Source organism: Triticum dicoccoides, chromosome 4A, assembly GCF_002162155.2.
Source record: "Triticum dicoccoides isolate Atlit2015 ecotype Zavitan chromosome 4A, WEW_v2.0, whole genome shotgun sequence".
Taxonomy (NCBI): domain Eukaryota; kingdom Viridiplantae; phylum Streptophyta; class Magnoliopsida; order Poales; family Poaceae; genus Triticum; species Triticum dicoccoides.
This window is the reverse complement of record NC_041386.1, coordinates 733,353,276-733,366,381: the sequence shown is the minus strand read 5'-3', so window position 1 is coordinate 733,366,381 and position 13,106 is coordinate 733,353,276.

Genomic DNA, 13,106 nt, shown 5'->3' with positions numbered 1-13,106 from the left:
GATCGGCGATGGAAGCCCCTTGGTGAACAAGTCCGCAAACTGAGAGCTGGAGGGGACATGGAGAACACGAACTTCACCGAGTGCCACACGATCTCGAACGAAGTGGAGATCAATCTCAACATGTTTAGTGCGCTGGTGCTGAACCGGATTAGAGGAGAGGTAGGAGGCACTGATGTTGTCACAATAGACGATGGTGGCACGAGAGGGTGGCCGCTTGAGCTCGTGGAGAAGCTGGCGGACCCAACAGGACTCGGCCACACAGTTGGCAACGCCACGGTATTCCGCCTCGGCACTCGATCGAGAGACGGTCGGTTGTCGTTTGGACGAGCACGAGACCAGACTGTTGCCCAAGAAAACACAGAACCCCGACGTGGATCGACGCGTATCAGGGCAGCCGGCCCAATTAGCGTATGTGTAAGTCACGAGATCAAGGGAGGTAGACTTGTAGAGTTGCAAGCCGTAGTGAGTGGTGCCCCGTAGATAGCGAAGAACACGCTTGATGAGCTGCATGTGATTGTCCCGTGGTTGATGCATGAAGAGGCAAATCTGTTGAACCGCGTAGGAGATGTCGGGCCGGGTAAGGGTGAGATATTGCAAAGCGCCAGCAAGACTCCGGTAAGTGGTGGGGTTTGAAAGAACGCGGCCGTCGGTAGCGGAAAGTTTTGCGGTGGTGTCTATAGGAGTGGAGACGGATTTGCAATTGAGCATGTTGGCACGGTCTAGGATCTCGAGGGTGTATTGTTGTTGACATAAGAACAAACCAGAGGTGTTGGGAGTTACATTAATGCCGAGGAAGTGATGCAACTCACCTAGGTCGGTCATGGAGAATTCCGCCTTAAGAGAGGCAATGATGGAGTGTAGGACGTGAGATGTACTGGCAGTAAGAATAATGTCACCAACGTACACGAGAAGATATGCAATGGAAGACCCGTGGGACAAAATGAAGTGGGAAGAGTCACTGCGAGAAGCGTGAAAACCACGGGAGAGCAAGAATGACTTGAAGCGACGAAACCACGTGCGGGGGGCTTGTTTCAAGCCGTAAAGGGACTTACGAAGGAGGCAAACATGATCCAGATGAGAGGGGTCGATGAAGCCGGATGGTTGAGCACAGTAAACAGTCTCTTTGAGCTCGCCATGAAGAAATGCGTTCTTGACATCGAGTTGATGGATCTGCCAGGAGCAAGATGTGGCAATGCTGAGAACCACGCGAATGGTGGCCGGTTTCACGACCGGACTGAATGTCTCATCATAATCCACGCCGGCCTGTTGAGTGAATCCTCGAACGACCCACCGAGCTTTGTACCGCACCAAGGAGCCGTCAGAATGAAACTTGTGGCGATATATCCACTTGCCCGTGACCACGTTAACACCTGCAGGTTTGGGAACCAAAGACCACGTCGAATTCTTGATTAAAGCAGTAAATTCATCTTGCATTGCATGTAGCCAATTTGGGTCTTTGAGGGCGGAGCGATAGGTGGCAGGGATGGGTGAGATGATAGGTGTCGTGGTGGTGGTGAGAAAAAAGCGCTTTGGCTGGCAGAAACCTGATTTGGCGCGGGTGCGAATTTATGTGAGTTAACAGGAGGCGGGATTGGTATTGCATGCGGAGGGGGACGTGGCGGCGTTTGGTAGGTGGAGACAGAACTACTGGGACCGGAGCGGGGCGCGGGATCCGGAGGAGATTCGGTCAGGGGAGCAGTAGGCGAGGTGGAGGCGTGATCCGAGGCGGATCGACTAGGCCCGTGGGGTGGCGAATCGGGAGGAGTGCGGGGGGAACCCGCAGGTTGGGATGGCCCGGAAGACGAGGACGATTCGGTGGGGCTGGCGGTGCGTGTGGAGCGGGGGGATTGGTGGGGCGATGGTTGGGGCGACGGGATTGGTGGGGCGCCGGTTGGTGGAGATGCGCACGAGTGGGGGAGGCCAGGTGGTGCGTCGGGATCGGGGCTGGGCAGCTGCAGCTGGAGTCGGTTCGTGGGATTGGCTGTGGCAAGGGGCTGGGTGGTCGACGGTGTGGGAGGCACATAAGGAAAGATGGATTCATCAAAAGATACGTGGCGAGAAACGATGACACGGCGAGAATCCAAATTGTAACACCGGTAACCTTTGTGCTCAAGTGGGTAGCCTAGAAAGACGCACCGGGTAGACCGAGGGGCAAGTTTGTGAGAGGAGGTGGCGTATAGGTTTGGAAAGCATAGACATCCGAAGACACGAAGATGATCGTAGGAGGGGTGAACACCGTGGAGACGAGAGTAGGGTGTGGATCCATGAATGGCATGGGAGGGACGACGGTTTAGGAGATAAGTAGCTGTGTGGAGGGCCTCGACCCAAAACGGGGGAGTAAGGTTGGCTTGAAAAATGAGGGTCCGCACGACGTCATTGGTAGTACGTAGGAGGCGTTCAGCCTTGCCATTTTGGGAGGATGCATGAGGACACGAGAATCGGTAGGACACGCCGTGGGTAGAGAAGAAGGAGCGGAGGGATGAGTTGATGAACTCACCACCATTGTCACATTGGATGGCTTTGATGACGACGTTGTATTGTGTGCGCACATGAGCAAAGAAACGTTGGAGGGTGAGGGACGTGTCCGATTTTCGCCGTAGGGAAAGGACCAGGAGAAGTGAGAGTAATCGTCGAGAACAATCAAGTAGTATTCATAGCCGGCGAAACTCACAACCGGCGAGGTCCATAAATCACAGTGGATAAGCTCAAATGGTGCATAAGTGCGGCTAGAAGAAGATGAAAAAGGAAGTCTAGGTTGCTGCCTTAGTTGGCATGCAGTACAGGGGCCAGTATATGGCTTATTACATGGGAAAGAAAAAGTGCTAGAAATGGAGTGAAATGCTTGTTTGCTTGGGTGGCCGAGGCGACGGTGCCACACATCACCGTCGGCGGTCGTGGCGGAGAGAGCAGTGCACCGCGTCGTGTTGGTGCCGAAGAATGGGTAGAGGTCGCCGGAGCTAGCGGAGATCAGGATTACCCTCCGTGTGCGAAGATCCTTCACAAGAAAGCCAAACGGGTAAAATTCAATGAAGCAAAAATTATCTTTTGTGAATTGACGAACGGAGATAAGGCTAGTGAAGACGGAGGGAGAGAAAAGGATATCGCGGAGTTGAAAATTGTGGGGAGGGAGAGAGGTGGATCCGGTGGCATGAATGGGTAGATGGTGGCCATTGCCTACTACAATGCTAGAGAATTTACGCTGTAAAGAAGAATTCAAGCGGGTGAGGTTACCAGGGTTGCCGATGACGTGGTTGGAGGCGCCGCTGTCTAGGTACCACTCGTTGGAGGGAGCGGTGTTGTTGAAGCCCTGGTTGCTGTAGGCGGCGTGGAGGAGTGCCATGTGATCCCACGAAGGCTGCTGGTACGGAGAGGGCGCGGCGTAGGGCGCGTACTGCATCGGGTACGCCTGAGCATGTGATCCCGGACGGGGACCGAGTACACCAGCTGCGTTCGGTGGCACCCAGCCAGGGCGCGGTGGAGGGATGGCCATGCCGTACGGGGCGAAGAACCCTTGTAAGGGTTGAACGGCGCGGAAGACGAGCCGCCACAACCGTGCTGTCCGCCGCGCCCGCGTCCGCGATCGCCACCGCGGTCACCACCGTCACCGCGACTGGTGTAGTCACGCCCAGGGGCGCGATCCGCCCGATCCTGAGAGTGATCCACCCGATCGCCCGGGCGAGAAGTGGAGCCCGCGCCGCTGCTGGAGCCGGACGGGCCGCCGAGCCCATGGACGGCAAGGACTGTGGCCGGGGCCTCGGCGGTGCGCTGAGTGAGGTTCTCCTCGGCGAGCTTCAGGCGCGAGAAGACGGTCTCGAATGGGGGGAGGGGAACCGTCTCCCCGAGCACGACCCGGATGGTGTCGAGACGACCGTCGATGCCGTGGAGGAACTGTGTGGTGAGATCCACCTCGGTGACCGTGTGATTGATGTCAGCAAGACCCGCGGTGAGCATTTTCATGCGGCGCGCATATTCGTCCATGGAGAGATCTCCCTGTTTGAGGTTGCGGTATTGGCGATTGAGCAGCATGTACTGAGCCGCGCGATTTGCGAGGAATTAGTTCTTGATCCGAGTCCAGAGATCGAAGGTGGTGGTGGCGCCGATTACGTGGTCAACGATCTGACCGGAGAGGGTGGCGTACATGGCAAGGGCGACGTGGGCGTTGAGCTCACGATACGGGTCGTCGGCATTTGGTGGAGGTGGATGCTCGATGAGGTACTGGACACCATAGCGGATCAGGACCATAAGGAAGAACGATTTCCACTTGTGATAGTTGTGTTCGGCGAGGTTGAGAAGAAACTTGATATGGTTGGTGATGTCGACGTTGAGGATGGGGTGTTTCGCCGGAGGGGCCAGTGGTGGCGGCGGCGCAGGGGATTTGAAGAGAGGGGCGAATTGGGAGGAGGCAGGTGCAGTAGCGCTAGGCTTTGTGGGTGTAGTGCCGAAAATGAGCGAGGGAGAAGTGGATGTACCAGGGATGGCCGAGGAAGGCGCCGCAGAGGAGAAGAGGGGCGACGAGGTGGAGGAGAGGATCGCCGCGGAGGAGGAAGATGAGTGCTGCTCCGACATGGCGGCGGCCTGGAGACGTCTGATACCAAGTTGGAGAGTAGAATTTCTCTATTGATTGACACAATGATACAATACATCAGTGTTTACATATATATGCCCCATGACGTGGGCACGCAGGCCTGGGGAGACGGTTCAAATCCTATATACATGGAGGAAGCATGTGCACTACACACTCTGTATAAATACATGTTAACAAGAGATGGCCCCGACCCGTCATGCAACGACATGTAACTTGGGCCTCAGTCCGTGGGCCGAGGGACCGGCCCATCGTACTCAGATAAATAGACGTTGTGTGTGTAGGTGTGGGGCAGAAAAAGATTGTAGCCTATCGAGATCTTATCCCTTAGCTTCTTCTTCTCCAAGCCTTCCTCTCTCTGTAATCCTCTCTGTAATTCTCTTCGAACCCTGAGAATCTACGAACCACACCCTCGCCATGGCAGAGAATGCTATCTGTATTGTAGCATTTGGTATCTAGAGCCTCGTCAGATTCGCGAAATTTTTTTCCGGTGATTCGATCTGCCTGAGTTGGGTGGGGACAACCGGCGGTAACCACGGCGAAGAAATCCGACAAGCCGACGCTCTCTGCACGCATGGCGGCAGCAGAGATGACACTCGCGAAGATGCAGCAGCTGATTCAGGCGACCATCGCGCAGAGCAAGGCCGTTTCAGAGGCAGGGGCGCACAACGCCAAGGGGATTGAGGAGCTGCGCACCGCCGTCGACGGCTATGCGTCGTCCTCGGCGAAGGCGTTTGATGCGCTCGCACAGACCACCACCGCGTCGCTTGACCGTACGGAGGCAATGATGGGTCGGCTTCTCATCGCCAACAACGGGCTGGATGCAGCGGTGGATGAGATGAAGCGCTCCCTCACTGGTGTCCTCAAGCGCATCTCGTCCCTGGAGCAGGCGCAGATCACACCATCTACTTTGCCGCAACCACAGCAGCGTGCAGGGGGGTTGAGGGTGGAAGTGTCGCTCATGAGGAAAATCCGGCAGGTGTTGAGATGCAGGTACAACGCAACATTCGATCGGTCCAAGGATAGGGTGAGCATTCCAGCAGTCATTTTCCAGCCTATGAGGAATTTTCTGATGAACTTGATGAGCACGGAGTGTCGACAAATTCAGCAGCACCGTGTTCCCATTCGAGATTCAGTCCTCGCATTCCTCGATTTGATTTTCCCAAATTTGATGGTGACAACCCCAAGTGGTGGAAGCAGCAATGCGATAAATACTTCAGGATGTACTCTGTCCAAGCAAATTTGTGGGTTGATTTTGCTACGATGCATTTTCAAGGAAACGCGGCTCTCTGGTTGCAGACATATGAAGCTATGCACACAATTGACTCCTGGCCTCAGCTGTGTGTTGCAGTGTTTGCCAAGTTCAATAGAAACAAGTATTCCAGGTTAATGGATGTGTTCTTTGCCTTGCGACAGGAAGGTTCAGTGGATGATTATGCTTACTGTTTTGAGGAGTATATGCATAAGATACTTATGTACAATCCTGCATATGATGAGACATTTTTTGTGAATCGGTTTATGGAAGGACTGAAACAAGAAATATGGGTAGCAGTAAAATTGCAGCACCCAGTTACGGTGGATGTGGCATTTGCTTGTGCACAAACACAAGAGGCATTGCTAGCTGAAGATACTAGTCGACCAGTAGTCAAACTAGACTACAAGCAAAGGAACAAGCAGTATGTGCATCAAGGATTACTTGGGTCAGCTCCTGGAGATCAAAAAATAACAGAGAAAGGGAAATTCTATGAGAAATTTGATAATCTTAGGGCTCAGAGAAGGGCCAGAGGGGAGTGCTTCAAATGTGGAGAGAAATTTGGACCAGGTCACAAGTGTCCCACATCAATTCAAATACATGTTATGGAGGAGTTATTATCAGCACTACAACTTCCAGAGCAATTGGATGAGGCACAAGTAATATCAGACACTGATACTGCGTCTGAGACAGAAGAAACAGTAATGAAGTTATCTCTACAAGCAGTTAGTGGAACTTCTTGCAAAGAGAGTATCAAGTTGCAGGGCATGATAGGGAAAACTCACCTGCTTATTTTGATTGACTCTGGTAGCTCAAATAACTTCATCAGTGAGAAGTTAGTGGAGAAACTGCAGTGCCCTGTCGAACAGCTCAATCCAGCTTCAGTTAGGGTAGCCGGTGGTGGCTTATTAACCTGCTCTAAACAAGTTTTGGGACTTCAATGGTGGTGTCAGGGTACTAGCTTTACTACATCTCTGAAAGCATTACCACTGGATAACTATGACATAATTCTGGGAATGAGTTGGTTGGAGACCATGAGTCCCATGTGGGTGGACTGGCGCAAGAAAATCATGAAATTCAGTTACAGGAACACAGAAGTAACACTGACAGGAATTCTGGAAACTACAACTGATTGCAAACAAATGTCAGCACACGAACTAAAAGGTTTACTGCAAACTGATGCTGTGGATCACATTATTCAGCTCTATCACATATCTGACACTATACCTCAGTCAGAAATTGTGCCTGAAGAAGTACAGTAACTGCTTGCTGAACACAAGGAATTGTTCTCAGAACCTACATCTCTACCTCCACACAGAAGTTTTGATCACAAAATTCCTTTGTTGCCTGGGGCTGTGCCTGTCAATGTCAAACCCTACAGATATAACCCAATCCAAAAAAATGAAATAGAGAAACAAATAGCTACTATGCTACAACAGGGTATTATTCAATTAAGTTCCAGTGCATTTGCTTCTCATGTGTTACTAGTCAGGAAAAAGGATGGTACCTGGCGTTTCTGCGTTGATTATCGTCACTTGAATGCAATCACTGTGAAACATAAGTACCCCATGCCTGTCGTGGATGAGTTATTGGATGAGTTAGCTGGTGCTATGTGGTTCACCAAGTTGGATTTGAGAGCAGGATACCACCAAATTCGATTGGTGGAAGGAGAGGAGCATAAAACTGCTTTTAAAGTGCACAATGGGTTATATGAATTTAAAGTTATTCCTTTTGGAGTGACTGAAGGACCTGCTACTTTTCAGACTGGGATGAATACTGTGTTAGCTCCCTTACTCAGGAAAAGTGTGCTCTGTTTTATGGATTCAGTGCTACATTCAAGGAACACCTCAACCATCTTAAGGAAGTATTCGACCTGTTAGCTGCTAACCAGCTCTATGTAAAGATGAGTAAGTGTTCTTTTGCTCAGCAGAAGTTAGAATACTTGGGCCATGTTATTAGCAAGGATGGAGTAAGTACAGATCCTGCTAAAGTGCAAGCAGTAAAGGACTGGCCTGTTCCCACTACTGTCAAACAAGTGAGAGGATTTCTGGGGCTCACAGGATATTACAGAAAGTTCATCAAGAACTATGGCATCATTAGTAGAAGCTTGACAGACTTACTCAAGAAAAATACTGTGTTTGTGTGGACACCCACTAATCAAGCAGCTTTTCAGCAACTGCAGACTGCATTGGTCACTGCTCCAGTGTTAGCATTGCCCGATTTCAATAAACCATTCACAATAGAGACAGATGCTAGTAATGTGGGGATTGGAGCAGTCTTGATGCAGCAAGGACATCCTATTGCATACCTCAGTAAAGCCCTAGGACCCAAAGCACAGGGCCTGTCCACTTATGAGAAGGAGTGTTTGGCAATTTTGTTAGCAGTGGGAAAATGGAAATCCTATCTGCAACATGATCACTTTACTATAAGCACTGATCATCGCAGTCTGATACACTTTCAGGACCAAAAAATTTCCAATCACATTCAACAGAAAGCACTGTTAAAGCTTATGGGCCTAAAATACAGTGTGGTGTACAAAAAAGGGTTGGAAAATGGTGCTGCCGATGCTCTCTCCAGAGTGGAAACACAAAATGCACTATACTCCTTGTCTTACTGCACACCTCAGTGGTTGGAAGTAGTAGGTGAAGGTTACTTGACAGACCCTCAAGCAAAAGAATTGCTCACTGAATTAAGTGTGACCGGCAATAATAACAAGGGTTTTTCCCTGTAGCAAGGAATTATCAGGCACAAGGGGAGAGTTTGGTTGGGAGAAAACAAAGAAGCACAGCAAGCAATTCTGCTCTCACTGCACTCTAGTGGCATTGGTGGACATTCTGGGGTGCAAGGCACATATCAGAGAGTGAAAGCATTATTCTCCTGGCCTGCTCTCAAACAATCAGTGGAACAGTTTGTCAAGTCATGTTCTATCTGTCACCAAGCTAAGTCAGAGCACATAAAGAAACCAGGTTTGCTTAGTCCTCTTCCCATACCTAAAGAAGCTTGGAATATGGTTAGTATGGATTTCATCAGCGGTCTTCCCAAAAGCAAAAACTATGACACAATCTTGGTTGTCATAGATAAATTCAGCAAATATGGTCATTTCATACCACTCTGTCATCCCTTTACTGCACTCTCTGTTGCACAAGCATATTTGGACAATGTGTACAAGTTACATGGATTACCTAAAGTTCTCATAACTGACAGAGATCCATTGTTCACTAGCAATGTGTGGCAGGAGTTGTGCAAACTTACTGACACCAAGATGAACATGAGCACTACAAACCACCCTGAAACTGATGGCCAAACAGAGAAGTTAAATCAGTGTGTGGAGACATTTTTAAGGTGCATGGTGCATTCGGCACCCAAAAAATGGGCACAGTGGATCTCACAGGCTGAATACTGGTACAATACAAATTTTCATTCTTCCCATGGACATACACCCTTCAAGGTTCTCTATGGTTATGAACCAAGGCATCTGGGCGTTGGAAATCTCCAATCAGACACACCTACAGATCTTACCAATTGGTTGTCAGAGAGAAATGCAATGACTGCACTTATACGTGATCAACTTCAACGTGCTCAACAGCGCATGAAAACTCAGGAAGACAAGCATCGCTCTGAGCGGGTGTTTCAACCGGGCGATTGGGAATATCTGAAACTTCAACCATATATGCAACAGTCGGTGGCTCGTCGCACTAACCACAAACTGGGTTTCAAATACTTTGGTCCATTTCAGGTCTTGGAGCGAATTGGCGATGTCGCTTATCGTCTTCAGTTACCAGCAACAAGCAAGATACACCCGGTGGTGCACGTTTCCTTGCTCAAGCCGGCCGCACCACCTGGTGATGGTGGCGCAACTGAAGAGCTGCAGTACGCACAGCAACTGACAACATCGTCCAAGCCCGCGCAAGTTCTGGCGTCACGGTGGGTGCGCGTCGGAGGGCTTACACGCAAGCAGTACAAGATCGCATGGTCAGGACTACCACTGTCCATGGCAACCTGGGAGTGGTCCAGTGCTCTGACAGAACTTCCTACAGCTTGAGGTCAAGCTGTTGCTTAAGGAGGGGGGAGTGCAACGACTTGTAACTTGGGCCTCAGTCCGTGGGCCGAGGGACCGGCGCATGGTACTCAGATAAATAGATGTTGCATGTGTAGATGTGGGGCAGAAAGAGATTGTAGTCAATCTAGATCTTATCCCTTAGCTTCTTCTTCTCCAAGCCTTCCTCTCTCTGTAATCCTCTCTGTAATTCTCTTCGAACCCTGAGAATCTACGAACCACACCCTCGCCATGGCAGGGAATGCTATCTGTATTGTAGCACGTCACGACACCGGACACTTGTCTCGATGCGTGCATGCATGATGAGTCGTCGAGAGAGGCCTGCACAAAGGGGGTGAAACAGAGGAGGGCTCGAGGCGGGGGGAACCCGACAACACCTCACGTCTGACCTTCCGGCCGATAGTGTTATCCGGCGAACGGTCGCGCGAGAAAGATATATATACGACGCGAGGGTGGGGATGGGATATCGTCGCCATCACACACTTCTCAGACATTTTGTCGAAACATCGACTCCCCACCGAATGCTAGCACCATAAGCGATTGGGAAAAGCGTGCGTCAAATCGGTGAAATCAAGGAGGGCATACCTACATAACCCACCGGTTAGATGAGCAAAACAGAGAATGACGGCGCAAGGCTTTGTGGGAAGAAGGCGGCCATTCGCTCGATATGCCAACAAACTGAACGTTCGCGCTCCAGCCCCGGATGTCACCGGCATGGGCATGTCGTGGACAGGAGGGAGGTCGAGGCAGACATGCCATGTGGACGCAGTCACAAGCGTACTAATGTCACATGCCTAATGACCTGCTTCCTACTCTACTAGCGGCCAGATTAAATTAGCTGGGACTCATGTCGGAGACATGCTGCCGCGCCACGACAAGGCGAGCTACATGCATGCACGGCGACGCGTGCGTTGATTCGTCCGCCCGTCCGTCCGTCGATCGGGACGGATGCGTTGGGCGGCCACGTACGACGCTCCTACGCGAGCTGTCCTCGTCCGTGGCATGGCCGGCCCGGCACACCATGTGTGCCTGCGTGTGTGTGGATCGATCGAGGTATCACCTCAGGGAAATTTGCAGCGAGCGGTTCGATGAAGATCTAACGATCCACAAAATAGACCGGCGCTGCATTGTTTTTCATTGCCTAAGGCATGGGCTGCTCCTTTTATTTCTGTTATAAATAGGGTTTGGCCTTTTGAAGTCGTTGTGGGATGATCTTTTGACTGCGTGACTACTCTGATTTTGCAAGTGAAACAAATGCCGATGCACGTCGAATTTATCTGAAGTTCACGTCGTGTTTGGTTGCGAGGTTTTCATAGAATACTGCCGTATCTTGAAAGAATTGTACTAATCTCAATGCAAGATCAATGAAATATAACATCGACTGAGACATAACGAAGTCTAAGTCGACTGAGACTTAGCAAAACTGGTCTTGAAAAACCACGAGTGCATTTTGGAATCCTATGTTAGAGTTGTGTCGAATATTGTGTACAAGATAGGTTACAGTTGTTGTTTAGATAGGATATGGAGTCGTGTCCAAGTAGGACACCTGTATCCTAGGCCTCTCATGTATAGCGAGGGTAAACACATGATGTAACCTATGCCAACATAATAGCAACGGAACGCAGGGGAAGCCGGCGGCATGTGCCGGCGTCAAGGGCGACCGGGTGCGGTGATGTAACGGTGTCATGGGGAGGAGCGTCCATAGACATGCCCCGGGGATGTAGCAATATCGGTGAACCTCGTTAACAAATCTCGGTGTCGTGCTCGTGTGATTACTTGGTCTTCGAATGTCCACGATGCGTCTTGAATTAATTCTAACATCCTATACCAAGCTATTTTATGGACAAAATAGACAGAGAGAAAAGGAGGTTACTAGCCAAATACAGCACTGCATACTTTGATTGCCAAACACACAACTGTTTTCACAATACTTTAAAACACACACGTTTTCGTAAGCTGCAATATTAATTGTCCTGGGAACCCAGTTTCCAAAAAAAATGTCCTGGGCACGTGGGCATAATTAAAAGACCTGGATTTTTTTTTCCTTTAAAGAAAAACACATTCCTTCCAAGTAGGGATGGCACCTACAGGGTTTGGGTATGGGTGGAGATACCCCATACCCTTACCCATCCCTTTGAGCTTACCCATTACCCGTATCCATACCCGTCAATGGGTATAATTTTTTCTCATACCCATCACCCGGCAACTAGCGATCCTTGAGGAGGCAAGGAGATGAGGAGATGGGTAGGATATCAATCTCCGTCTTAAATATGGACACGGTTACGTAATTATTATTTATCTAAGCGGCTAAGCCTAATCACGATTAATCACGCAGAGAAAGATAGAGATATGAAATTCCTTCTATCATTCCAGCTATGTTTTTTTGAGCGAAAATCATTCCATCTACGTGCGTGTGTGAGCAAGTCATGTATCTCGTCGGCTACATAGAATGATTTACTAGCAAGTTAGATTAGATTAATGATTGGTGAAGGCCCACTTAACAGATTTTACGTGGGTATACGGGTACACGGGTATAGGTTATGCTGTCCCGTACCCGTACCCACAATACCCAACGGGTTTAATATTTTTCTATTAATATACCCTTGGATAATTTTTTATTCCATACCCTTACCCTAATAGAGTTTTTGCCCGCCAGGTACATGAATAATGGGTACCCATTGCCATACCTACTTCGAAGGGCAGCCTGGATGAGTTTTTGGGACAGACGCGCGAGGGGGGTTCACCGCGCTACAGTAGTTTCAGGGTTGGACATGCTACGTGGTTGCAAATGCATGCATGCATGATTAATTACCGGCCTGCCTGCCGGGACAAATTAGCAGCTAGCTGGGCAGGGGCAGCTGGGAATGGGATGCGATCGACCGACGCGCATCAGATCAGATCAGACCGGAGCATGATCTCTTGTCGGAGACACGCGTGCTAGCGAGCGCCACGACAACATATAACGACCCCGCCAAAAAAAAGACATCATATACACGAGGTACACGTAGACACTGTTGAGTATTATGTTTAGTTAGGAAATACGAGATAGACTAAGATAGAATTCGTATTGGACATTGGAGTCCGATGATCGATCTCGTCCCTGTTTTCCTCTTGTCCCTCGCGGCTGAAACCCTAGCCGCCATCAGGGGAGGCCGGTCTTCCAACGCCGCTCTCCGACGGCTCCCCTCCGCCGGCGACCTCGGTCGTCGGTGGTG